Here is a 27,976-nt window from a genome sequence, read left to right as displayed (position 1 = left end):
CACGTGCACAGGTACCACAGGCTGACATATAGTCCTCAACACACTTACGCAACCCCGGCCACCAAAATCTGTGAGAGATGAGATCGACAGTCGATTTGCTCCCAGGGTGCCCAGCAAGCACCATACAGTAATGTTCCTCAAACACCTTGTGACGTAATTCGGAGGGAACAAACAACTTCCCCGGAGGACAAGAGTCCGGAGCATCCTCCTGTGCCTCCAACACCCTGGCCTCAAGATCAGGATAAAGAGCGGATATGACTACCCCTTCAGATAAAATGGGACTAGGGTCATTAGACTCACCCCCCACAGGAAAGCTACGCGACAAAGCGTCCGCCTTGACGTTCTTAATCCCAGGGCGGTAAGTGACGATGAAGTTAAATCTGGTTAAAAACAATGACCATCTGGGCTGCCTTGGGTTCAGTCGCTTAGCTGACTCCAGGTAGGCCAGATTCTTGTGATCAGTAATTACCGTAATAGGGTGAATTGCTCCTTCCAACCAATGCCGCCATTCCTCGAACGCCAACTTAATGGCCAGCAATTCCCTATTCCCCACATCATAATTCCTTTCAGCAGTAGAGAGTTTTTTAGAGAAAAATGCACATGGGCACCATTTACTAGGTGAAGGACCTTGCGACAAGATTGCTCCTACCCCTACCTCGGATGCGTCAACCTCAACAATAAATAGCCGGTTGCATCAGAATAGGGGCCGAAGCAAAACATTTTTTCACAGCAGAAAAGGCCTGTAATGCCACATCAGACCAGACAGAAATATCCGCACCCTTCCTAGTCATGTCTGTTAAAGGTTTAACCACCGATGAATAGTTCAAGATAAATTTACGGTAGTAGTTGGTAAACCCCAAAAACCGCATGAGCGCTTTCAGATTTTCGGGTCGATCCCAGTCCAACACGGCACGGACTTTCTCGGGATCCATACGAAAACCTGAGGATGAGAGCAGGTAACCCAGAAATTGCACTTCCTGTACAGCAAATACACACTTTTCCATCTTAGCATACAACTTATTCTCTCTTAGGATCTCTAACACCTGTCTCACATGATCCTGATGAGTCTCCATATTAGGCAAATAAATTAGTATGTCATCAAGGTATACAACGACAAACCTCCCCACCAGATGATGAAAGATGTCATTCACAAAGTGTTGAAAAACCGCAGGAGCATTGGTTAACCCAAAGGGCATGACCAGGTTTTCAAAATGACCCTTAGGGGTATTAAATGCGGTCTTCCACTCATCCCCCTCCTTGATCTTTACCAGATTATATGCCCCCTCAAATCCAACTTAGAGAACACCTTGGCACCGACAATCTGACTAAACAAATCCAGAATCAAAGTAAGGGGGTAAGGATCACGGACGGTGATACGATTGAGCTCATGGAAGTCCAGGCATGGTCTTAGGGTAGCATCTTTTTTCTTTACAAAACAAAACCCAGCAGCCACTGGGGACTTGGATGGTCTAATATGTCCCTTTGCCAAACTCTCGGTAATATACTCTCGTATGGCCTTTCTTTCGGGTTCCGAAAGATTATACAACCGAGATTTGGGCAATTTAGCTCCGGGAATAAGATTGACGGGACAGTCATACTCCCGGTGCAGAGGCAACTCCTGATTACCACTCTCAGATAAAAAACATCAGAAAACTCTCAAATGAATGAGGGTACAGTTTTAGTGGTCACCATAGTTGTCCATGCAAAAATCACTCCAATCGAGAATCTGTCTCGCTTGCCAGTCGATGTTAGGGTTATGTTTACTTAACCATGGTAAGCCCAACACTAACGGAGCAGGCAGACCCTCCAATACATAACAGGAGATAGATTCCTGATGCAAATCACCCACTCTTAAATGAATGTCATTCACTACCTGCGACAAGCATTTTTGGGTGAAAGGTGCTGAGTCAATTGCAAAGACAGAAATACTTTTCTCTAATGCATTAGTAGTCAACCCATGAATGCGTACAAACTCTCCATCAATCAAGTTAACTCCTGCCCCACTGTCGATAAATGCTTCGATTTTCACAGTTTTGGACTCTAGCGCCACCTCGGCAGACAGGAGAAAACAGGTACTACCAGTGAAAGACAAAAGTAGGTTTTCTTGCTCCCCATCCACACCACCAATAGTAATTTGAGGATTAAAATTTTTTTTCTTTTTGTTTACACCTTGATGCTGCAAGTACGGACAAATATTCACAAAATGTCCCTTCTTGCCACAATAAAAGCAGACTCCTTTCACATGACCCAAGCTTTTGCCAGGAGTAGCTCCTCCTAACTGCATAGGCTCATCACAAGGTGCAACTACCAGTGTCTCTCCACCATAAGTGTCAAAAGAAGCAGTACCCTTATTCGACAGTACGTCCCGAAGGTGAGGACCCCTAGATCTCTCCCTCAGGCATCTATCTAGACGTACAGCAAAGGGACATAGCTGCCTCCAATGACACAGGATTTTCATGAAAGGCCAACGCGTCCTGCAGTCTCTCAGAGAGCCCCTGCAGAATTGGCTACGGAGAGCAGGATCGTTCCACTCAGTATCGGTAGCCCATCTCCAAAATTCAGAGCAATAGGTCTCCGCGGAACGTTCTCCCTGCCGCAAACTCCGTAACTTGGTCTCGGCCTGAGAGATCCGATCCGGGTCATCGTAGATGAGACCCAAGGCTCTGAAGAATTCATTTACCGAACGGAGGGACGGTGATCCGGTCGGCAGAGAAAAAGCCCAAGATTGGGCGTCCTCTTTAAGCAATGAAATAATCATACCAACACGTTGACACTCATCCCCAGAAGAGTATGGATGCAGCTTAAAGTATAATTTACATGACTCCCTGAACCGGATGAAATTGTCACTACCCCCGAAAAACCTGTACGGGAGAGTCACCTTCGGTTCAGGACAGGCCTGGGACCCACCACCGGAACCAGCAGCCTGTGGAATCTGAATCTGCAAGACAGTTGCACGGAGGTCTGCTACCTCCAAAGTCAGATTCTGCATCTGTTCGACCAGTGCAGACATAGTATCCATAGCTGCACAGATCAGAACAAAAATGGCGGTATCGGCTTGGGATAATGTTATGGATGTAGTAGGGGAGAACACCAAAAGACAATCAAGAAGGAAGGGGAAAGACACTAGGCCTCACCGTTAGGGAAGGAAAAGGGTCACCACTTATAAAACCATGCTCCTGGCCCTAACTCCTATCCGTATGGGCACCTGTCGATGGTAGAGATACCCATACACGGGAACCTAGAAAACCCTTGTGACCCTCAGATGCCCTAAAGATAATGACAGGGCAGAGACCACCCGTTCCTTCCCTGGTGAAGAAACTAGCCTCTCACTGAGGCCTAGTAAACAACCGGGGTGGGGGGGGGGGGGGGCGAATACAAAACACGACAAGCGGAACACTTAACTTCAGAGGATGAAGGATGAATAGGACTTCAACACGAACCACACTCCAGCTCTTCCAAGACCAAATGAAGCTATCCCAAGCAAGGAGTGATGGGAAAAGTCAGACTAAATAGGGCAAGGTAAAGGTCACATGATCCACACCTGAACAGGAGGTGTGGACATACCAGCAACACACAGACAAAGTGAAACCAAAAGAGGCTGTCAGATCACTAATGCGTAGATAATCTTTCAGACCTTCTGAGACCTGTCACAGATGTTCTGTGGCTAATGCAGGTCATTTTTTGGGAGTAGCTCAGTAATGGTGCCATCAGCCGCAGAGGAAGGTTGTGTCTGTGTGAGCTCCTGCATCTCAGCCAAGCTTCCAGGGTTTTTACCATCTTTTCCCTGAAGACAGCAACACCAGGCCTGCAGGGAGAATAACACCATTACCCAGCTCAGGCCCTGTCTCTCCCTAGGGAGCTGGTGGTGTCCTGGGCAATGCGTCCAGCAAAGACCCAGGATCCTGCTTCCCGGGGTAGGCCGGGGGGAGGTAGGGGAGGTGAGCCAGAAGATCGAGCAGGGGTAATGCTGAAGTGGCCCCTGTAGCCTCTGGGGGCGAAGCCGTGGACATCTCCGGCAAGTCCAGGTGGGCGGACAGTAGCCCTCCACAAGGTATGCGGGGTGTTCCTGGAGGTGGGCCGGGTTCCGTGGAAGCTGACTGGGGCAGCATGAGGCCCCTGGAGCTTGTTGCCGTCTATAGCTCCCGGATCACTGCCTACCTCCGGGAGTTTGAGGAGGCTGGAAAGGCCTTGGAAAGACTCAGAAATGAGCTAAAGTTGGAAAGGCTAAAGGCGAACCGGGCCTCTAGAACAAGGAGGCAGGAGATATCGACGAAAATTTGTGGCCTTAAAGGGTTTCTGTCACCCCACAAAACTCATATTTTTTTTTTTGGATAGTTAGATTCCTTATAGGGCGATATAGGAGAATATAATAGTCTTACTTACTTTCATGTGGCCGATTCTTTATAAAACGAAGTTTTATAATATGTAAATGAGGGCTCTACCAGCAAGTAGGGCGTCTACTTGCTGGTAGCCGCTGCAGAAATCCGCCCCCTCGCCGTGTTGATTGACAGGGCCAGCCGTGATCACCTCCTCCGGCCGGCCCTGTCAGTAATTCAAAAATCGCGCGTCTCTGGTCATTCGGCGCAGGCGCTCTGAGATGAGGAGGCTCACTCCCTCAGTGCGCCTGCGCCGATGACGTCTTCTCTTTCGGTGATGTCATCGGCGCAGGCGCACTGAGGGAGTGCTGAGGAGACGAGCCTCCTCATCTCAGAGCGCCTGCGCCGAATGACCAGAGGCGCGCGATTTTTGAATTACTGACAGGGCCGGCCGGAGGAGGAGATCACGGCTGGCCCTGTCAATCAACACGGCGAGGGGGCGGATTTCTTCAGCAGCTACCAGCAAGTAGACGCCCTACTTGCTGGTAGAGCCCTCATTTACATATTATAAAACTTTGTTTTATAAAGAATCGGCCGCATGAAAGTAAGTAAGACTATTATATTCTCCTATATCGCCCTATAAGGAATCTAACTATCCAAAAAAAAAAAAAAGAGTTTTGTGGGGTGACAGAAACCTTTAAGGAGGATGTGAGAAAGCTGGAGATGAGGAGGGCAGCTATCCTTAAAAATAGTGGCCCTCCGGAGGAGAAGTTAAGGAACGAGCAGAGGTTCGCAGAAATTGCGGACAGGAAGACAGTGACACAGCAAGAAATGGACTCCTCCAGTGAGGAGGAAGAAACAGTGAAGGAGTCACTAGTGGATCTGGGGGGGCAACCCGTGTCATCAGGTATACCAGCTGAACAGGTACGTCTGCACCCCCACAAGCTCTGATGAGGAAGAGGGAGAAGATAGTGAGAGCAGTGGGGTGGGCGGACAGCTCATGGAGCAGATTAGGTACCTGGAGTCCCCCTGGGTCCATGTGGGTGACCTGAAAATTTGGAGATGAGCTCCTTGGGGATGAGCCTGTGAAGAAAAAGAAGAGGGATAAAAAGAAGAAAAACGTACAGTACAGACCAAAAGTTTGGACACACCTTCTCATTCAAAGAGTTTTCTTTATTTTCATGACTATGAAGGCATCAAAACTATGAATTAACACATGTGGAATTATATACATAACAAACAAGTGTGAAACAACTGAAAATATGTCATATTCTAGGTTCTTCAAAGTAGCCACCTTTTGCTTTGATTACTGCTTTGCACACTCTTGGCATTCTCTTGATGAGCTTCAAGAGGTAGTCCCCTGAAATGGTCTTCCAACAGTTGGCCCTTTGCCTTCACTCTGCGGTCCAGCTCACCCCAAACTATCTCGATTGGATTCAGGTCCGGTGACTGTGGAGGCCAGGTCATCTGGCGATAGCACCCCATCACTCTCCTTCATGGTCAAATAGCCCTTACTTTCAAAGTTTTCCCAATTTTTCGGCTGACTGACTGACCTTAATTTCTTAAAGTAATGATGGCCACTCGTTTTTCTTTACTTAGCTGCTATTTTCTTGCCATAATACAAATTCTAACAGTCTATTCAGTAGGACTATCAGCTGTGTATCCACCTGACTTCTCCTCAACACAACTGATGGTCCCAACCCCATTTATAAGACAAGAAATCCCACTTATTAAACCTGACAGGGCACCATTTCAGGGGACTACCTCTTGAAGCTCATCAAGAGAATGCCAAGAGTGTGCAAAGCAGTAATTAAAGCAAAAGGTGGCTACTTTGAAGAACCTAGAATATGACATATTTTCAGTTGTTTCACACTTGTTTGTTATGTATATAATTCCACATGTGTTAATTCATAGTTTTGATGCCTTCAGTGTGAATCTACAATTTTCATAGTCATGAAAATAAAGAAAACTCTTTGAATGAGAAGGTGTGTCCAAACTTTTGGTCTGTACTGTACCTAATATGGAAACAAAGATGGTGTATGTAGCACATCAGTTGCGCTCTAGGCCAGCTGAAATGCTGGTTCAGAGTGCAAACCCCACAAGCCTCCCTAGCCTGGTCTCTGCAATGGGACCGGAGCGCAGGACTGGGGAGATTAAAAGAGGCAAAATGGCGCCAGACGCCGTCTCTGTTTGTAGTAGCAGGGGCGGCAAGATGGAGGAGGCAGGAGCGGCTGAGAGGCCAAACAGAAAGGAACCAATAGTGGGAGGGGGAGGCGTGGCTATGTCTGGCATGGCTCCGCCCACCGCTGCATCCACGGTAGCGCTGGACAGGTGCACCGTTGGTTTGTGGCGGTGTGATGTGGTCACCGCTTCTCCCTCTGCAGGCCCACGTATCGCTATGTCAGAAATCTCTGGCTCTGTTAACCCCGTCACTCCCGCTGCTCCTGAGGTCCTCATGGCCCCTCCCCCTGCTGTTTGTGAGAGGGCGGAGGGGGAAGGGGGGGGAGTGGATGGGAGTGCCGGGGATGTGTCCCTGAGAGCGTCTGTGTGTGGAGCTGGTGCCCAAATGTGCATGACTGAGAGCAGTAGTTCCACAGCACGCCGGACTGGAGCAGTGGAGCAGAGAAGCCCTGCTGGTGGTAGGGATACCAAGAAGAATGCTAAGACTGCTAAGATTGTTGCAAAAAATATTGCCAGAACTTCAATGAGATATAAAGTTTTTAGGGCTGCATCTCCTCTATGCTCCTCAGGATGTTAATAGTGTTTTTGATGCTAATGGTGTTTTGGGTGTTGCTCCGGATCCTGAAGTGAGGGGTCGGCCGGCCGCTGTAAAAGTGGAGGGGGCCCCTCGTTTAGCCCCTTTAGGGGGGTCTGGGGCAGCTCCTCCTGTAGGTAGTGTGGGGGCCGGGCCGGCTCGGCTGCCCCTCCTGCGTCCGTAGTACCTGGCAGAAGTTATGCCAGTGTGGCTGCGGCTGTAGGGGGGGAGGGGCTGTCCTCGTTGTCTTCCTCGCTCTCACAGTCTGGTGATGGTGACTTGCAGCAGCGACTGCTGGAGGCCCTCAAAAAGGGGGAGAGCTCCATCACTCTAAAGGGGAAGAAGGTTGATCTGTCATTCTGGATAAACAGACATGGCATGAGGGCCTTCCGAGGGCAGAGCGGGGGCGAGACTGCCTGGTCTTCACCCACAGCTGGCCCTGGAGTCAGACGTAATGTGGTCTGTCTCAAGTGGAGTAGCGATGAAGCCTGCCACACAAGAAAGGGGGTGGCGGAGCTCCTGCTTGGGATGGGTTTCAAGGCAACTGACATCTTTGCCTTGATCCATCCGTATGGCTCCAAGGAGTTCAACGTCAGTTTTGTCCGGCCGGAGGGGCTAGAGCTCTTCTGGTCCGGATATGAGCTGGCAAAGAACACGCCGAAGTAGTGCAACCTGTGTGGTGAGTTCAGTCACCCTTTCAGTCGCTGTCCTCTCTCTGAGGTCAATGCGGCCCGAGCTCACGCAGGAGTGGTCCGGGAGGTCCCTTCAGCTGAGGCGGGTGCTGGCAAAGACAGCAGAGTTCAAGGGTCGGTGAAGAACAAAGATGGTCCGTCCCGGCAGAGGCAGAGGGAGAGGCGCCAGGCGGAGAGGGAGCGGGAGGAATCCCGTCCTGGGGTGATGCCTGCTCCTTCCCAAATGGTTGCCCTTCCTGCATCGGAGACCCTAGGGGACAGGGAGCTGAATGAGGAGATTGAAAGACTGGAATGTGCAGAGGAGACTTTGTCCTCGAACTATGAAAGCGCTGCAGAGGATAGTGGGAAAAAGTCCAAAAATATTAGACGGAAACATCGTACTAAGAAAATACCTGGCCCGACCAAAGTAGCCAGGAAAGGCATAACCAGCTCCCCTCTGGAGCTCTCCAACCGGTTTCTCACCTTGGATGAGACCTCCGCCTCTTCTTCTGTGGAGGAGTTTAAAGGTGGGGGACCAGAGGTGAAGGAGGGAGGGCCTTCAGCAGGCCCCGCGCCCCCCTCTGGTGGGGATGCGGGATCCTCAGGAGGGGTGGCAAAATCGGGCCCTGAGACCGAGGAAGCCTGGGGTGGTGCGCAGAGGGAGGCGGTGGTGGCAAATAAGATGGACACCAGTGTCTCCCTCAAGAGAGGTCGTGCTGCCCTAGAAGACAGCCCCGGGAGGGGGAGGAGGGTTGAAAAGAGTGGGAAGAAGGCCGTCTAATTCAATCACTCTGAATGGCGGTACCCTCTCTGCTGACACTGGCGACCATTAATGTCACCAGCATTAAGTCGAATGCTGCTCGTTTTGCGGCCTTTGATTTTCTCAGCCGATTTGAGGCTGACATTTTGTTTTTGCAAGAGACCAAGCTGCCAGATTTGGCAGCGATTCATAAAGCAAGGGGGGAGTGGAGATCAGAGCCCTCCTACTGGTCTCTTGCAGGCTGAGCTGTATAGCGGATTGGCGGTCCTTTTTACCGCACCGGTAGAATGCCAACGAGTGATTGAGTTGGAAATTGGGAGTTGTTGAACATCTAGTCTCGACTGGAGGTAGCCGCGAGGATATCTCCAGAGTGAAATCTTTACTCAAGAGGTGCCAGTATGATAGGCACATATCTTTGGTTTTTTAGAGGGACTTCGGGAAGTACTGCTCGCCCGACCCTTACAGAAACTGCAAGATGTCAGCGAGCAGTAAGTTGGTGACAGGACTGGTTGATAGTACAGGATCCCTGAACAGGTCCAGATCAGGGATCCTGGAAATCGTCAGATCCTTCTGCAGCCAGCCAGTAGCGCAGGGGCAACACGTGAGGTGCACGGTGGACCGATGAGGGGCCAAATTATAACACACAGTTCATCAGTTTACTCACGGTTAGCAGAAATCCTCCCTGGGCTGGCAGCACAGTGTTGAGGTGGACAGCACAAAATCCTCCGGGGCACGCTCTGTGTAGGGAAGCATCAGCCAAGATGGTCTTTGAGGTGCCCTTGATGTTAGAGTTGCTTAGGGTGCTTGTTGCGGCTGAGTCCCTTGATGGTTTTTGTCGTGACGCCAGTACCGTTAATGGTGGTACAACCATTAGTAGTAATAATGAGGTAGACAGTGGTAAGATACAACTCACAACTTTTACTGTGGATGACTTTGGTTGCAGCAGTACAAAATACAGTCTCTTGATGTCAACAGAGTTGATTCTGCAAATCCACTGTTTCTAGACTTTTTAGGTTTGACTTGGAGCTTAGCCGGATATTTTCTATATCAGTGTAATTTGGTGAGGTGGCTGGAGGCTATGGTATCCTTCACCTGAATATCCCAAAGGTCCTTGATGCCTGATTTGTGGCTTTTATCCTTTGGATAGATAAGTCCTTTTTCCTTATCCCTTTTTGGACTAAACTTTCATCCGAGCAGAAGTGCTAGATCTGCACTCTTTCACTCTCAGCATCAGTCTACTACTCACTGATCTCCACACTGATCTCAACTGAACTCAACACTGTCCTGTCTCCTATCCCTTACTAGGCCTGACCTAGGTGTATATATAGGACCTAAGTTTTATCCCCATCTAGTGGTGGGATGTATAAATTACACCTAATCTGCGTGGTAACAGGGATTTTGCAGATACATTAGTACAAAGTCATACAATACCACACAATACAATTGTTAAAATAAAAAGTGCTTTTAAGCAGTGCACACACACATGTAGTGGGACGCTGCATACCCCGATGGTAAAATATAAGTCGACCTCGACACATTCTTGAATCGATGTTGTATCTTCCTGTAAGATATAAAAAAGGAAAAGCATGCATGCATAGGAAAATAATGCCATAACTTCCATTCTTGTACTTCTTGTACCTATAAATAAAATGGGTTAGGCAAGCATATCTCATGCAACAACGAAATGTGACAAATGGGGTAACACATTTTTTTTTCCTCTGAATACTGCTGATGTACCGGAAACCAAAATTGTCCATAAAGATGAAGAGAAACAAAAATAAACATCTCAGGAGGCTCACAGGGTATGAGTCCGTTCCCTGGGCTTAAGTAAATGTCAAAATGGAATATCACGGAGGCTCAGGTACGTGAAAGTCTATCTCTGGGTGCAGACTTGAACGTTGCAAACAGTCCCTTAAAAAGTCCTTCCCACTGGGTTCAGACCTGAGTGTATTTGATATGCGCGTTTAACGCGCGTTTTTGTCGCGCATTTTTGTGCGTGTTTTTGTCCATAGTCAACGCGCGTATTACGCGCGTTTGTGTGATTGACAGCAGTGTCCTATGCCCGCAAACGCGCGACAAAACGCCCCAAAGAAGCTCAAGAACTTGTTTATGCGTCGGGCATTTTTCAGCGCGTTCGAACGCGCTGTAAAACGCAAAAATGTGAACCAGTCCCATAGGGAAGCATTGGTTTGCATCGGTTATGCATTTTACAGCGCGTTCGAACGCGCTGTAAAACGTGCAAGTGTGAACTTAGGGTCAAGGAAAGTGGAACATGATAAACGAGGATTAGTCCTTTTTCTGGATCGCTGGAACTCCAGATAAGTTAAGGATATACTCAATGTTGAATTAACAGAGCTGTAAGTTAACTTCTCGGCTGCTGGAGCAGGAAATCACCGTAACGGACTGGTGGTTATCCTTTTGTAATCCTATCGGATCTACGAAGCGGCTGAAACTCTTCAGACCTTGCTTTAAGGGAATTTGAGGTTTCCTGAGTTGCAATAACTTCAGCTTCCCGGTTGAAGTGTTGGGGTGTTAGTGTGTTGGTTTTAGCAGGCACTAAGATGTTGAGCCATGGAGTTAAGATCAGAGGCTAATAATGTTTTTCCCAAGGACTGATTGGTCCCTCTGGCTCAGTTGGTTTTAACAGTTCTGGCTCAATGGGTTGAATTTCTTCTGGAACAGCTTCTTCTTGCGAAGTTTCTACTGGACTGTCTTCTTTAAGACACAATTTTAGGCGGTTTCGATGTACTACCCGGGATTTGTCCTCTTGGGTAATCTCATACGTATCAGTTTCTGGATTGAGAATAGCAGTGATGGTGTAAAGTTCTCTCTCCCATTTGGTATCTAGTTTGCTGGTTCAATTGTTATTTTTTAACTACACACGATCACCAATTTTGAGAGGTTCTTGGCAGATTGGTTATAGTCATTCTATTGTTTTTCATGGGCATGTCCCATGCGTTGTCGAACAATCTCTTGTGCATCAATCAAACGCCTTTGGTGCTCAGTCACCCAATCAGTTTTTTGTAGGGGGTTGATTGTATCAGGCACTTGTACGCCCAAAGTGTGGTCAGCAGGTAATGTACCTTGTCGGCCAAACATAAGGTAGTAGGGTGTGTACCCAGTAGAACAATGAATAGTGTTGTTGTAGGTATACATCAGCTGAGGCAATAAAGTAGGCCAATCATTTCTTGTAGCAGGTGGGACTGCTCTTAACATTTCAATTAGGGTTTGGTTCATCTTTTCACAAAGTCCATTCCCTTGGGGATGGTATGCTGTGGTCCTGATTTTCTGACAGTTGTGAAAAGTACACAGTTCTTTAAAGAGTTGTGATTCAAAGGCAGATCCCTGATCTGTGAGGATTCTCTCTGGGCATCAATATGGCAACAAGAAATGTTTCCAGAAAGCATCTGCAGTTGTTTTTGCGGTCAAGTCTTTGACAGGCACGGCTACAACAAATTTAGTGTAATGGTCAATGATGGTCATAGCATATGTGTAACCTGAGCGACTTGGTTCCAACTTCACATGGTCAATTGCTACTACTTCTAGCGGTGTTCTGCTCACAATGGAATGTAAGGGGGCTTTTTGGTCATGTTTCTCATTTCTTCCAACAGCACAGGTGGAACATTCTTGATTTTTCAATGTCTCCTCTCATTCCAATCCAATAGAATCTTCTACGGATGGTGGCTTCTGTTTTCTGCACGCCAAAGTGTCCTGATTGATCATGGTACATCTCAAGAATTATTCTTACATCTCGGCGTGGTATTAGGATTTGATATAGACGATCCCATGTAATTGGGTCTAAAGTTCTTCTTAATAGTAGGCCCTTCTGTAGAAAGAAGTGTTTTCTGTGTCTCCATAGTTTTGACAACTCTAGATCAGAATTCTTCCTGCGGATTCTTTCGGGTGTTCTTCCACTGGTGAAGAAATCTTGTAGTTCTCCTAACACTCTACTTTCATTTTGTAGCTTGATCCATCTTTCTTTGTCTACATGGGATTTTGGATCCACTTGTTGTTGAAGGTTGAAAACCTTTTTCCCTTTGACAGTGATGATGTCTTGGTGGGCAAAGTTTTTGTAGAAGGATGGCATTTCTACCTCTTCCCAAACATCTTCTTGTGAAGTAGGGTCTTCTATGATCGGCAGACGGGATAATGCATCCGCATTTCCATTTGCTTTTCCTGTTCTATACTTTATGGAAAAGTTGTAGTTAGCAAGGCGTGAGGCCCATCTTTGCTCCAACGCTCCTAACTTGGCGGTGTTAAGATGTGCTAGTGGGTTGATATCTGTGAAGGCCACGAAGGGTGTTGCGGCAAGATAATCTTTAAATTTTTCTGTGACAGCCCACACGAGTGCGAGAAATTTCAATTTGAATGAACTGTAGTTTTGGTCGTTCCTTTCAGCACCTCTAAGAGATCTACTAGCGTAGGAAATGACTCTTTCTTTACCTTCTTGTACTTGCGACAAAACAGCTCCCAGGCCTTTCTTACTTGCATCTGTGTAAAGATGAAATGGCTGTTGATAATCCGGATAACCTAAGATTGGTGGTTCTGTTAACTTCTTTTTCAGGAGCTGGAAGGCAATTTCCCTTTCAGTGTTCTATTCAACTGGTATTGGAGTTTTCTGATATCTTTTAGAATGCCCTCTCAAAAGTTCCAATATTGGCTCTGCAATTTGGGCAAAGTGAGGAATGAAACGCCTGTAATATCCTGTGAAACTGAGGAAACTTCTCACTTCTTTCACCGTAGTAGGGGTAGGCCAATTTCGGACTGCGGCTATCTTCTCTGGATCCGGTTTAACACCTTCAGAGCTGACGATATGCCCTAAGTATTTAACTTCTGCCTTCAGTAGATGACACTTGGATGGTTTGACTTTTAGTCCATGCTTAATGAGAACTTGAAAAACTTCGGCCAGATGTTTCAAGTGATCTTCATAAGATTTGGAGTAGATGATGACATCGTCTAAGTACAACAGGACAGTTTCAAAATTTTTGTGGCCCAGACAATGCTCCATTAATCTCTGAAAAGTTCCAGGCGCATTGCAAAGTCCAAAGGGCATGCAGTTGAACTCAAATAGGCCCATAGGGGTGGTAAATGCAGTCTTCTCACGATCTTCTGGTGCCATTGGTACTTGCCAGTATCCACTGGTTAAATCAAGAGTAGAGAAGTAGGCTGAAGATCCTAAAGCTGTCAAAGATTCCTCTATGCGTGGTAAAGGGTAAGCATCTTTGTGGGTAATTTGGTTGATTTTTCCGTATGCCAAACAGAATCTGATGTTGCCGTCTTTTTTCCGGACAACGACTAGTGGTGCAGCCCATGGGCTATGGCTGTCTTTGATGATATTTGAGTCTTTTATCTCTTGAATTATTTGCTTTACGGATTGGTACATAGTAGGTGGTATAGGCCGATACCTTTCTTTGATCGGTGGGTGTGAACCTGCAGGGATGGAGTGTTTTATGATATCCACTTCCCCATAGTCTGTAGAATGCTTACTGAAGGCACGGTGATGCTCCTTCACGACTTGCAGTACTCCCTCCAATTGGTGTTCTAGTGTGGAAGCATCTCCCACATGAAGTTCTTTCCACCAGGGGGTGTTTAAGTTTTGGTCCTGTGGGTGTTGTTTCTTGAGATCTGTAGTCACGCTGATGACATCTTGAAAAGTAACTTGAATCAGCTATGCAATGGGACGGTATTTTGTTAAAGTTACACTGTGATCACTCAAGTTGAGGAGACGAATAGGCACTTTACCTTCAGAGACGGTTACCAGGCTTTTTGCAGCTCTAACTAAAGGATAGTCTTCCAAGACAACTGGCTCTACCAAGGCTTGGTAGTCTTGACCTTGAATTCCGACTACAGCTCAGCACCACAAGAGAGTTTCGGTGTTGGGCTTGAGAATCACAGGTTGATTATCTCGGATACGGACACAGCAGATTTCTCCTTTTTCATTGGCGAACCTCTGTTGTGCATTCAATACACGGATGGTTTGTTGGATTACCTTCTTGGAAGCAGAAGAAGCAGTAGGCACTGACTGGTGTAAGGCTTCCAGCATTTCAACATAACAGTTCCTGAGGACATTCATGCCTACGACCATTGGAGGGTTATTGTTGTTTTCTTTGACTTGTACTACAATAATGCCTTGTTGGGATAGGATAGTTCCTCCTACTCGAATGGTAGGGTCCCAGTAACCCAGTATTGGTACAGGTTTGCCGTTACTAGCTATGAGACTCAACCAGGATTCTGGGGGCTGGGTAAGCTGATTTTGGTCCCAGTATTTTTCAAATGGAGTTTGTTGGATGGTAGTGATTTGGGATCCTGTGTCAACTAGGGCAACAAAAGGAACTCCATTTATTTGAAGTGTCACTTCTGGACGGGATCCTACATATCTTGGCATCCAATAGGGATCTTCTGGACCTATTGATCTACCTCCCGAGGGGTGGTCCTTGACCTCGGGGATCGCCCGTTTAACTGCCAGCAGGTGGCTTCAGTGTGGCCTGGCTTGTGACAGTATGTGCAAATAGGCCGCTTGGGGGTACTAATGTGGTCAGGTGGGCGTCCGCCTGAATTTCTAGAATAAGTCTCTCTATAATCAGGGGAGAAGAGCCTTCTGGACACAGGTTTCTCATCCTCCAGCAATAGTGGCTTTTCCCATTGTTCCAATTTTTTGTGAACTTTCTCCAGACTTTTAGTCAGGAATTGGACTTGCTCAGTAAGGGCAGCAACTGCATCAGGAATTGGGGCTTGGGTTGCCTGACTGACGACAGGTAAAGGTTTGACAGGGGTGACCGGCTGTGTTGCTGGCACTACAGCGGATCCAACGGGTTCTGTTGGTGAACTTTTTCCCAGTATACTGATAGCTAATTCTTTGAAGTCTAAGAAAGCAGCACTTGGATGCTGGGCGGCTAACATTCTTAGTTGGCTCTTTAAATTGTCTGTATTGACACCTTCAATAAATTGCTCTTTCAGGGTTTTGTCCTGATTCTCTGCCTCACGGGGGTCTACTTGTACAACAGCTCTAAGGGCTTACTGCAAAGATAATACAAAGTCTCTGAGTGACTCACCCATTTGCTGTTTCTTACTGAAGAACCTCATCTTGACCTCTGACACGGTCCTGGGTTCAAAGGTGGTGTAGATACGTTCAAATATCTGCTCCAGTGTCCTCCTTTCTGAGCTTGGTCAGGATTTCACTTCTCTGAGAGCAGCTCCTTCCAATTGCGCAAGGAGAATCTCCATCTGCTGTTCTGGGGATACAGGGTACAATCTGAACACAGCAAGCATTTTTTCTTTAAAGTCCCTTAAAGTGTGAACTTCTCCAGAATACCGTGGGAACCAGGGGGCCCCAAAATAATAAGGCATAGTTAAAGGCATTAAACTTGGCATTGCAGCAGTTGGTATTGCGCTGGGACCGGCTGCCGCAGAGGGTCCCCGGAGGTCAGATTGCACGTTATCTTCTTGCACATACATGGTGTCAATAGGTGAATTATAGTTAAGTAAGTCAATTGTGGCTGTAGATACTTTTTATGTGGTGTTGCTATGGGCGACTGCTATTTTGCGGTGTATGGCCCTTTAAATATTTGATATTGGCTGAATACAATACTCAGGCAGCGCTTACTTGAGCTTCTGATAGCGCTCCGGGCTAGCGGTGCTTCCTTTACCTTAGTGGGGCAAATCAGAGTACTCACAGACTGTGTGCTCTATTTTGGGGGTTGACAGGCAATGTGATCCGCTCCGGTAGCTCGCCCGCGCAGCTCTCGGAATACTTTGGGATACACGCACGTCACACTCTCATCCCGTGCGCGGCGTTTCCCTTTGATGTGGCCACAGGCAGAGGAGGTGGCGCTGCGTTTGCATACAGGGCTGGCCTCTTCAGAAACAACACAGTAAAGGTAGGATGGGCTTGACCAGACAATTTTGCATAAATATTTTCCTGCTCTTCAGGGGGTGTCGCTAACTTGTCCACAGTGATGGCGCAGTATTTATTTATTTTTTTAAACAAGAGCTCCGGCGGTCATCTTAAGTGCATATAAACAGTCTATTCACTGACAGCAAGCAGTTTTAGTGACACACACATGTCGGATTTTCTCACTTATACTGCGATTTTTATGCCGGGGACTAGTATAGCACTTCCATATACTTTTCAAGCAGTTTAAACAGTTCTGTAGCCCAAAACAGCACACAATCAGCAAAAGTCTCTCAATCAGATAAAGGGGCTTATTCACATGCAACAGTCTCTCAAATATGGCTCAAGGTTTAATATCCTGTTCGTGACGCCAAGAAAAGATACGCAGCCAGCCAGTAGCGCAGGGGCAACACGTGAGGTGCACGGTGGACCGATGAAGGGCCAAATTATAACAAACAGTTCATCAGTTTACTCACGATTAGCAGAAATCCTCCCTGGGCTGGCAGCACAGTGTTGAGGTGGACAGCACGAAATCCTCTGGGGCACACTCTGTGTAGGAAAGCATCAGCCAAGATGGTGGTTGAGGTGCCCTTGATGTTAGGGTTGCTTTGGGTGCTTGTTGCGGCTGAGTCCCTTGATGTTTTTTGTCGTGACACCAGTACCGTTAATGGTGGTACAAGCAATAGTGGTAATAATGAGGTAGACAGTGGTAAGATGCAACTCACAACTTTTACTGTGGATGACTTTGGTTTCAGCAGTACAAAATACAGTCTCTTGATGTTAACAGAGTTGATTCTGCAAATACACTGTTTCTAGGCTTTTTAGGCTTGACTTGGAGCTTAGCCGGATATTTTCTATATCAGTGTAATTTGGTGAGGTGACTGGAGGCTATGGTATCCTTCACCTGAATATCCCAAAGGTCCTTGATGCCTGATTTGTGGCTTTTATCCTTTGGGTCCCCGAAAGGTGACAACAAGCCCCCTGGGACACCTGCTGTGGTTGGTCTTCCACCTCCTCAAAGCCACCTTCCTCCTCTGACTCCTCTTCTTCAGACTCCTCTCTCTGCGTTGCCTCTCTCTGCGTTATTATAAGGTGTGTTAAGTAGTACTATTCCTATCAGTTTAATCCCTGTTACGTCCCCTATCAGGGGACGTGTATATGGCATCGATTTTAGGAACGGGGAGATGGAAAAAGATGCTTGGTCGGTCCTCCTACTTCAAATTTGGGGCACTGCGCGTGTTGTTCTATTCTTATCAGTTTAATCCCTGTTACGTCCCCTATCAGGGGATGTGTATATGGCATCGATTTTAGGAATGGGGAGATGGAAAAAGATGCTTGGTCGATCCTCCTACTTCAAATTTGGGGCACTGCGCGTGCAATCTAATGTGCCGCCAGATAGTTGTGGTGTGTTATGTTGTTCTATTCTTATCAGTTTAATCCCTGTTACATCCCCTATCAGGGGACGTGTATGGAATAGATTTTAGACAACCGCAAAGAGTTGTCAATAGTTGACACACTCATGACATAAATTTTATACCTCTATGCGTCAATCTTGGTGTAGTGATGACTGTGCTCGTGCGCACGTTTGGGAGATTGCAGGCGATGGGGTTTTTTCAAAGCCTATGGTCGTGCTGAGGTAGTTCAGTGACAGTTAAGTGACCCAGAAAACAATGATCCTGCAGTGTGGGCCCATTGTTGGCCTAGTAGGCTTTAAAGATCACCTTAGATGATCACAAAGAAAATTAATGTTTTTTCTATGCAAAATTATCCAGCCGATCGCTTTTGGTCTGTTCACAATGAAGCAACGACCTTATCATCTGGGGTGTGCCAACATTGCCATTGCCAACACACTCATAGAGGTGGTCGCTTCATTGTGATACGCAAGCCCCTTCACCACGACAAGGTAACGATCACGAAGGGGAATTGACACATGTATGTGCCTTTTTTTTTGTTTGGTTTTTGAAGCCACAGTGCAGCACCAGAGGCCAGAAAAATTAGGCATGTACACATGCCTGAAAAATTAGGTATTGTTGCCAGAAAAATTGATGTTTGTTTCCCAGGCAGAAAGTGCCCTAAAACATTGCGGCTTGAACCCTAGTTGGTAGCGGATAAGTCACGCAAGTCATCCGGCATTCAGAGATAAAATACAGCAGCAAGTGGACCATTTTTAGCCCAAGGCAGCTCATCTCATCAGGCCTTTTTTAGTCGAATGTATCGCCCACTGTCAGTCCCTTCGGGATACATCCCTTATTCATCTTAATAAAGGTGAGGTAATCTAGACTTTTTTGACCTAGACGACTTCTCTTCTCAGTGACAATACCTCCTGCTGCACTGAAGGTCCTTTCTGACAGGACACTTGAAGCGGGGCAGGCCAGAAGTTCTATCGCAAATTGGGATAGCTCAGGCCACAGGTCAAGCCTGCACACCCAGTAGTCAAGGGGTTTATCGCTCCTCAGAGTGTCGATATCTGCAGTTAAGGCGAGGTAGTCTGCTACCTGTCGGTCGAGTCGTTCTCTGAGGGTGGACCCCGAAGAACTGTGGCGATGCGTAGGACTTAAAAAGCTCCGCATGTCCTCCATCAAACACACGTCTGTAAAGCGTCCTGTCCTTGCCGGCATGGTTGTGGGAGGAGGAGCATTACTTTCACCTCTTCCCCTGTTAGATTCCCGTTGTGCTGTGACATCACCCTTATACGCTGTGTAAAGCATACTTTTAAATTTATTTTGGAACTGCTGCATCCTTTCCGACTTGCGGTAATTCGGTAACATTTCAGGTACTTTCTGCTTATACCGGGGGTCTAGTAGCATGGACACCCAGTACAGGTCGTTCTCCTTCAGCCTTTTTATACAAGGGTCCTTCAACAGGCACGACAGCATGAAAGGCACAAAACCATTTGCACAAGGTTGGATGCCAATCTACTCATGTCCCGTTCCTCGTCCTCAGTGATCTCACTGATGGTATGTTCTACCCCCCAGCCACGTACAACACCACGGGTACCAGATAGGTGACAACGAGCACCCTGGGATGCCTGTTGTGGTTGGTATTCCTCCTCCTCCTCAAAGCCACATTCCTCCTCTGACTCCTCTTCCTCACAATCCTCTTCCAGCGTTGCCGCAGGTCCAGCAAGCGATGCTGACAAGGCTGTTTCTGGTGGTGATGGTGACCACAACTCTTCCTCTTCACGCTCATCTAAGGCCTGATCCAGCCCTCTTCGCAGGGCATGCTCCAGGAAGAAAACAAATGGTATGATTTCGCTGATGGTGCCTTCGGTGCGACTGACTAGGTTTGTCACCTCCTCAAAAGGACGCATGAGCCTACAGGCATTGCGCATGAGCGTCCAGTAACGTGGCAAAAAAATTCTCAGCTCCGCAGAGGCTATCCTAGCACCCCGGTCATACAAATACTCGTTGACGGCTTTTTCTTGTTGGAACAGGCGGTCGAACATTAGGAGTGTTGAATTCCAACGTGTCGGGCTGTCGCAAATCAAGCGCCTCACTGGCATGTTGTTTCGCCGCTGGATATCTGAAAAGTGCGCCATGGCCGTGTAGAACGCCTGAAATGGCCACACACCTTCCTGGCCTGGGTACTTATGCACAAAGCATTGTATGATCAGATTACACACATGTGCCATGCACGGCACATATGTCAACTTGCCCAAATTCAATCCCGCCAACAAATTGCTTCCGTTGTCACACACAACTTTGCCGATCTCCAGTTGGTGCGGAGTCAGCCACTGATCCACCTGTGCGTTCAGGGCGGACAGGACTGCTGGTCCGGTGTGACTCTCTGCTTTCAGGCAAGTCAACCCCAAGATGGCGTGACACTGCCGTATCCAGGATGTGGAATAGCCCCTGGGGAGCTGGGGGGGTGCCGTTGATGTGGAGCAAGACGCAGCAGCAGAAGAGGACTCAGCCGAGGAGGTTATGGTAGAGGATGGAGTAGGAGGAGTAGAGGAGGTGGCAGCAGGCCTGCCTGCAAGTCGTGGCAGTGTCACCAACTCCTCTGCAGAGCCACACATTCCATGCTTGGCAGCCGTCAGCAGGTTTACCCAATGCGCAGTGTAGGTGATATACCTGCCCTGACCGTGCTTTGCAGACCAGGTATCAGTGGTCAGATGGACCCTTGCCCCAACACTGTATGCCAGACATGCCATTACTTCCTTTTGCACAATAGAGTACAGTTTGGGGATTGCCTTTTGTGCAAAGAAATTTAGGCCGGGTACCTTCCACTGCGGTGTCCCAATAGCTACAAATTTTTGGAACGCCTCAGACTCCACCAGCTTGTATGGTAAAAGCTGGCGGGCTAAGCGTTCAGACAAGCCAGCTGTCAGACGCCGGGCAAGGGGGTGACTTTGTGACATTGGCTTCTTACGCTCAAACATGTCCTTGACAGACACCTGACTGTGGGCAGATGAGCAGGAACTGCTCAAGGCGAGAGACGGAGTGGCAGATGGTTGAGAGGGGGCAAGGAGGACAGCAGTGGTTGACGTGCCTGAACATGCTGGACCAGGAGGAGGATGGCGGCTTTGAGTTTGTGTGCTGCTTGTACTCATGTGTTGATCCCCTAGGCGTTTGTGATGTTTGATCATGTGCCTTCGCAAAGCAGTTGTACCTAGGTGGTTGTTGGACTTCCCACGACTCAGTTTCTTTTGGCACAGGTTGCAAATGGCATCGCTGTTGTCAGAGGCAGACACGCAAAAAAAATGCCACACTGCTGAGCCCTGCAATGACGGCATTCTGGTGGTGGCAACAGCATGCATTGATTGGCGTGCTGTCTGGCTGACCCCGGGTGCCAATGCATGCTGTCTAACTGTGACACTAGCTCCTTGTGACGACCTCCCCCTGCTACCAACTTGTCTCTTTCCCCCTGTTCTTCTTCTCTTTGAGCGGTCACCCACGTGACATCCACGGACACATCGTCATAATCAACCGCTTCACTTGTATCTGACAACTCAGCAAAGAAAGCAGCAGCGGGTAAAACATCATCAACATCATCACACCGTACGTCCATGTGTTTCATGCTGCCTGACTGAGACATATCCCTGTTATCTACATCCTCTGGCAATAATGGTTGCGCATCACTCATTTCTTCCAACTGATGTGTAAATAACTCCTCTGACAGATCAAGTGAAGCGCTGTGGTGCTAGTGTTGGTGGTGACGGCAGGCAGGCGAGTGGTAACTTGAGAGGTGCCCAAAGCTGAGCTGGAGGAGGATGGTGCGTCAAGGTTCCGAGCGGAAGCTGTAGAAGATTGGGTGTCCTGTGTTAGCCAGTCAGCTATGTCCTTAGAACTTTTTGAATTCAGGGTACGTGGCCTCTGAACACTGGGCATTAGTCTGGTATTAGGTCACGCATAAAGAACGCCCGGACAGACAGACAGAAACTCATTTTTATATATATACTAGCAGAAGGACCCGGCTTCGCATGGGTATATTTCATCTATTTCATTTTATGTTTCCGTGTCATAAAAAGATATCGACAGTTTCCCCCATAACAGTGACCTCTACAGTACCCGCACCTTTAACAATGACCTCCACAGTGCACGCCTCTTTAACAGTGACTTTCACAGTGACCGCCCCCTTTAACAGTGACTTTCACATTGACTGCCCTTTTAACAGTGACCGCCCCTTTAACAGTTACTTTCACAGTGGCCGCCCCTTTAACAGTGACCCTTTAACAGTAAATTTCACAGTGACCGCCCCTTTAACAGTGACTTTCACAGTGACCGCCCCTTGAATAGTGACTTTCACAGTGACCGCCCTTTTAACAGTGACTTTAACAATGACTTTCACAGTGACCGCCCCTTTAACAGTGACTTTCACAGTGACCGCGCCTTTAACAGTGACTTTCACAGTGACTGCCCCTTTAACAGTGACTTTCACAGTTACCACCCCTTTAACAGTGACTTTCACAGTGACCGCTGCTTTAACAGTGACTTTCACAGAAACCGCTCCTTTAACAGTGACCGCCCCTTTAACAGTGACTTTCACAGTGACCGCCCCTTTAAAAGTAACCGCTCCTTTAACTGTGACTTTCACAGTGACCGCCCCTTTAACCGGGACCTTCATAGCACCCGCCCCTTTAATAACAGTGACCTCCACAGTGCCCACCCATTTAATAACAGTGACCTCCACAGTGCCCACCCCTTTAAAAACAGTGACCTCCACTGTGCCCGCCCCTTTAAAAACAGTGACCTCCACAGTGCCCGTCCCTTTAAGCAGTAAAGAAAAATGACTGGGTTGTTATGGAAACCTTGAGTAAAACTGTGTTTATGGCAGTTGGGATTTGAAAAGAAAGACTTGCAGGCTTGTATTGGCTAATGCGGATTATTTTTTGGGAATATCTCAGGAATGATATGTCCTACAGAGCTGAGGCCCAGTCTAAAACCTTCCCGGACACCTGATGTACCTGTGTGCCATATTTGGTAAAGATCGGTCCAGTCGTTTGGTCGCCCATAAAGAACAGACAGACAGACGTCTAGACAGACAGACAGAAACTCATTTTTATATATATAAGAGACTAGCAGAAGGACCCGGCTTCACACGGGTTTCCATTTGGCTCTCACAGTGGCTGCCCCTTTAACAGTAACTTTTACAGTGACTGCCCCTTAACAGTGACTTTCACAGTGACCGCCCCTTTAACAGTGACTTTCACAGTCACCGCCCCTTTAACAGTGACTTTCAGTGACCGCCCCTTTAACAGTGACTTTCACAGTGAACGCCCCTTTAACCCCTTAGGGACGCATGACGTACCGGTACGGCATGTTTCCCGAGTCCTTAAGGACCCATTGTGCCAGTACGTCATGGGTTTAAACCGTGGCTGGGGTTAATCCGAACAGGATGCCCGCTGAAATCATTTAGCGGGCATCCTGTCATAACGCCGGTGGGGTCATGTGACCCCCTGTATCGGCGATCGCCGCAAACCGCAGGCCAATTCAGACCTGCGGTTTGCGGCTTTACCTGCGGTTGCGGCGGCGATTGGGCGGTGCCATCGGGTCCCCATGCGGCTGTAGGGGGGACCCAATGGCATGGAAGCCAGCTCGATGTCTAAAGAAGGCATCGTGCTGCCTTCCGGTGAAGAGCCTGTGAGATCCAGCCCCCTGGATCTCACAGGCCCCGGAAGCTGTATGAGTAATACACACAGTATTACTCATACAGCCAATGCATTCCAATACAGAAGTATTGGAATGCATTGTAAAGGATTAGACCCCCCAAAGTTCAAGTCCCAAAGTGGGACAAAAAATAAAGTAAAAAATTTAAGTTTCAAGTAAAAATAAACAAAAAAGTCATTTTCCCCAAATAAAGTTAAAAAAAATTGGTAAAAAATAAGGGGAAAAAAAAAAGTATACATATTAGGTATCGCCGCGTCCGTATCGACCGGCTCTATAAATATATCACATGAACTAAACCCTCAGATGAACACCGTAAAGAATAAAAAATAAAAACTGTGCTAAATAAAATAAAAATTGTCACCTTACATCACAAAAAGTACAACAGCAAGCGATCAAAAAGGCGTTTGCCCACCAAAATAGTACCAATCTAACCGTCACCTCCTCCTGCAAAAAATGAGCCCCTACCTGAGACAATCGCCCAAAAAATAAAAAAAATATGGCTCAGAATATGGAGACACTAAAACATAATTTTTTTTGTGTGAAAAAAGCTGTTATTGTGTAAAACTTACATAAATAAAAAAAAAAGTATACATGTTTGGTATCTCCGCGTTCGTATCGACTGGCTCTATAAAAATATCACATGACCTAACCTCTCAGATGAACAACATAAAAAATAAAGAATAAAAACTGTGCTAAATAAACCATTTTTTGTCACCTTACATCACAAAAAGTGTAATAGCAAGCGATCAAAAATTCATATGCACCACAAAATAGTGCCAATACAACCGTTATCTCATCCCACAAAAAAATGAGACCCTACCTAAGATAATCGCCCAAAAACTTAAGAAAACTATGGCTCTCAGAATATGGAGACACTAAAACATGATTTTTTTTGTTTCAAAAATTATATTATTGTGTAAAACTTACATAAATAAAATAAAAAGTATAAATATTAGGTATCGCCGCGTCCGTATCGACCGGCTCTATAAAAATATCACATGACCTAACCCCTCAGATGAACACCATAAAAAATTTAAAATAAAAACTGTGCTAAATAATCCTTTTTTCTGTCACCTTACATCACAAAAAGTCTAATAGCAAGCGATCAAAAAGTCACACGCACCCCAAAATAGTGCCAATAAAACCGTCATCTCATCCTGCAAAAATCATACCCTACCCAAGGTAATCGCCCAAAAACTGAAAAAATTATGGCTCTCAGACTATGGAAACACTAAAACATGATTTTTGTTTGCTTCAAAAATGAAATCATTGTGTAAAACTTACATAAATAATAAAAGAGTATACATATTAGGTATACATAACAAGGTTTGTAAAATCAGTTTTGAATACCTTGATGGGTGTAGTTTCTTAGATGGGGTCACTTTTATGGAGTTTCTACTCTAGGGGTGCATCAGGGGGCTTCAAATGGGACATGGTGTAAAAAAAAACAGTCCAGCAAAACCTGCCTTCCAAAAACCGTATGGCATTAATTTCCTTCTGTGCCCTGCCGTGTGCCCGTAGAGCGGTTTACGACCACAGATGGGGTGTTTCTGTAAACTACAGAATCAGGGCCATAAATATTGAGTTTGGTTTGGCTGTTAACCCTTGCTTTGCAACCGGAAAAAAAATGTTAAAATGGAAAATCTGCCAAAAAAGTGACATTTTTAAAATGTATCTCTATTTTCCATTAATTCTTGTGGAACACCTAAAGGGTTAACAAAGTTTGTAAAATCTGTTTTGAATACCTTGAGGGGTGTAGTTTCTTAGATGGGGTCACTTTTATGGAGTTTCTACTCTAGGGGTGCATCAGGGGGTTTCAAATGGGACATGGTGTCAAAAAAACAGTCCAGCAAAACCTGCCTTCTAAAAACCGTATGGCATTCCTTTCGTTCTGCGCCCTGCCGTGTGCCCGTACAGCAGTTTATGACCACATATGGAAAAAGTTGTTTTTGTCATTACTGACGACAGTATTCTTGTTAAAACTTCAATAAAATAAAAAAATCTATGTTTAAACCAACATATGCTTACCAAGGACAGAAGTTGTCAGACTAACCTGATTTGTTTTTATGAGGTGGTGAGTAGTAGCCTGGACAGAGGGGCGGCTGTGGATGTAGTGTTTCTGGATTTTGCAAAGACTTTTGATACTGTCCCTCATAGATGTTTAATAGGTAAACTAAGGTCTATAGGCTTGGAAAGTATAGTTTGTAATTGGATTGAAAACTGGCTGAAGGACCGTGTCCAGAGAGTTGTGGTCAATGATTCCTATTCAGAATGGTCTGGGCTTATAAGTGGTGTACCCCAAGGTTCAGTGCTGGGTCCTCTATTATTTAATTTATTTATTAATGATATCAAGGACAGGTTTAGAAATCTTAGTTTCATTTCCTTCTGGGATTCGCTTCCCCACCTATTCCTTGGTTGAACTTGATAAACTTATTTATTTTTTCAACCGTATTAACTATGTAACTATTGTGACAGAGTGAGAGGTTTGGTCTGGGAAAACAGGTATTTTCCTCCCAGCATATGCTGCTGGGCTGATTTACAGCCAGGTGAGGTCAAATACCGGGGCGGATTTTAAGTGTCCATCCGGGTTTGGCAGCACCTGTCTATCCTTAAAGAGGCAGCTGGGCACAGAAGCGAGGTCTCTGTGTTGGGATCTGGGAGCCTTGTGTCTGGATGAAAACTTGCTACCTGTTTGGGGTGAAAACAGGTTGGTGCTGCTATGCTCAAGGACTCTTTGAGGCAGAATTGCTGCATGGTATGAATTACCACCAACACAGCAAGGTGACTTTTTGCTTATTTATGACTGCTTGTTTTGTCACTTGCCTAAAGTGTGAATAAAACACTGAACTGTTTGATCCAAAGAACTTGTTGTTGCCTCTACAGGGAGTGCAGAACTATTAGGCAAATGAGTATTTTGACCACATCATCCTCTTTATGCATGTTGTCTTACTCCAAGCTGTATAGGCTCGAAAGCCTACTACCAATTAAGCATATTAGGTGATGTGCATCTCTGTAATGAGAAGGGGTGTGGTCTAATGACATCAACACCCTATATTAGGTGTGCATAATTATTAGGCAACTTCCTTTCCTTTGGCAAAATGGGTCAAAAGAAGGACTTGACAGGCTCAGAAAAGTCAAAAATAGTGAGATATCTTGCAGAGGGATGCAGCACTCTTAAAATTGCAAAGCTTCTGAAGCGTGATCATCGAACAATCAAGCGTTTCATTCAAAATAGTCAACAGGGTCGCAAGAAGTGTGTGGAAAAACAAGGCGCAAAATAACTGCCCATGAACTGAGAAAAGTCAAGCGTGCAGCTGCCAAGATGCCACTTGCCACCAGTTTGGCCATATTTCAGAGCTGCAACATCACTGGAGTGCCCAAAAGCACAAGGTGTGCAATACTCAGAGACATGGCCAAGGTAAGAAAGGCTGAAAGACGACCACCACTGAACAAGACACACAAGCTGAAATGTCAAGACTGGGCCAAGAAATATCTCAAGACTGATTTTTCTAAGGTTTTATGGACTGATGTAATGAGAGTGAGTCTTGATGGGCCAGATGGATGGGCCCGTGGCTGGATTGGTAAAGGGCAGAGAGCTCCAGTCCGACTCAGATGTCAGCAAGGTGGAGGTGGAGTACTGGTTTGGGCTGGTATCATCAAAGATGAGCTTGTGGGGCCTTTTCGGGTTGAGGATGGAGTCAAGCTCAACTCCCAGTCCTACTGCCAGTTTCTGGAAGACACCTTCTTCAAGCAGTGGTACAGGAAGAAGTCTGCATCCTTCAAGAAAAACATGATTTTCATGCAGGACAATGCTCCATCACACGCGTCCAAGTACTCCACAGCGTGGCTGGCAAGAAAGGGTATAAAAGAAGAAAATCTAATGACATGGCCTCCTTGTTCACCTGATTTGAACCCCATTGAGAACCTGTGGTCCATCATCAAATGTGAGATTTACAAGGAGGGAAAACAGTACACCTCTCTGAACAGTGTCTGGGAGGCTGTGGTTGCTGCTGCACGCAATGTTGATGGTGAACAGATCAAAACACTGACAGAATCCATGGATGGCAGGCTTTTGAGTGTCCTTGCAAAGAAAGGTGGCTATATTGGTCACTGATTTGTTTTTGTTTTGTTTTTGAATGTCAGAAATGTATATTTGTGAATGTTGAGATGTTATATTGGTTTCACTGGTAAAAATAAATTGAAAATGAAATGGGTATATATTTGTTTTTTGTTAAGTTGCCTAATAATTATGCACAGTAATAGTGACCTGCACACACAGATATCCCCCTAAAATAGCTCAAACTAAAAACAAACTAAAAACTACTTCCAAAAATATTCAGCTTTGATATTAATGAGTTTTTTGGGTTCATTGAGAACATGGTTGTTGTTCAATAATAAAATTAATCCTCAAAAATACAACTTGCCTAATAATTCTGCACTCCCTGTATACTGGGTCCGCTAATCCTGTCTACCA

Source organism: Bufo bufo, chromosome 3, assembly GCF_905171765.1.
Source record: "Bufo bufo chromosome 3, aBufBuf1.1, whole genome shotgun sequence".
Classification (NCBI taxonomy): Eukaryota; Metazoa; Chordata; class Amphibia; order Anura; family Bufonidae; genus Bufo; species Bufo bufo.
The sequence above is the reverse complement of the archived record's forward strand: the minus strand, read 5'-3'. Positions refer to the sequence as shown.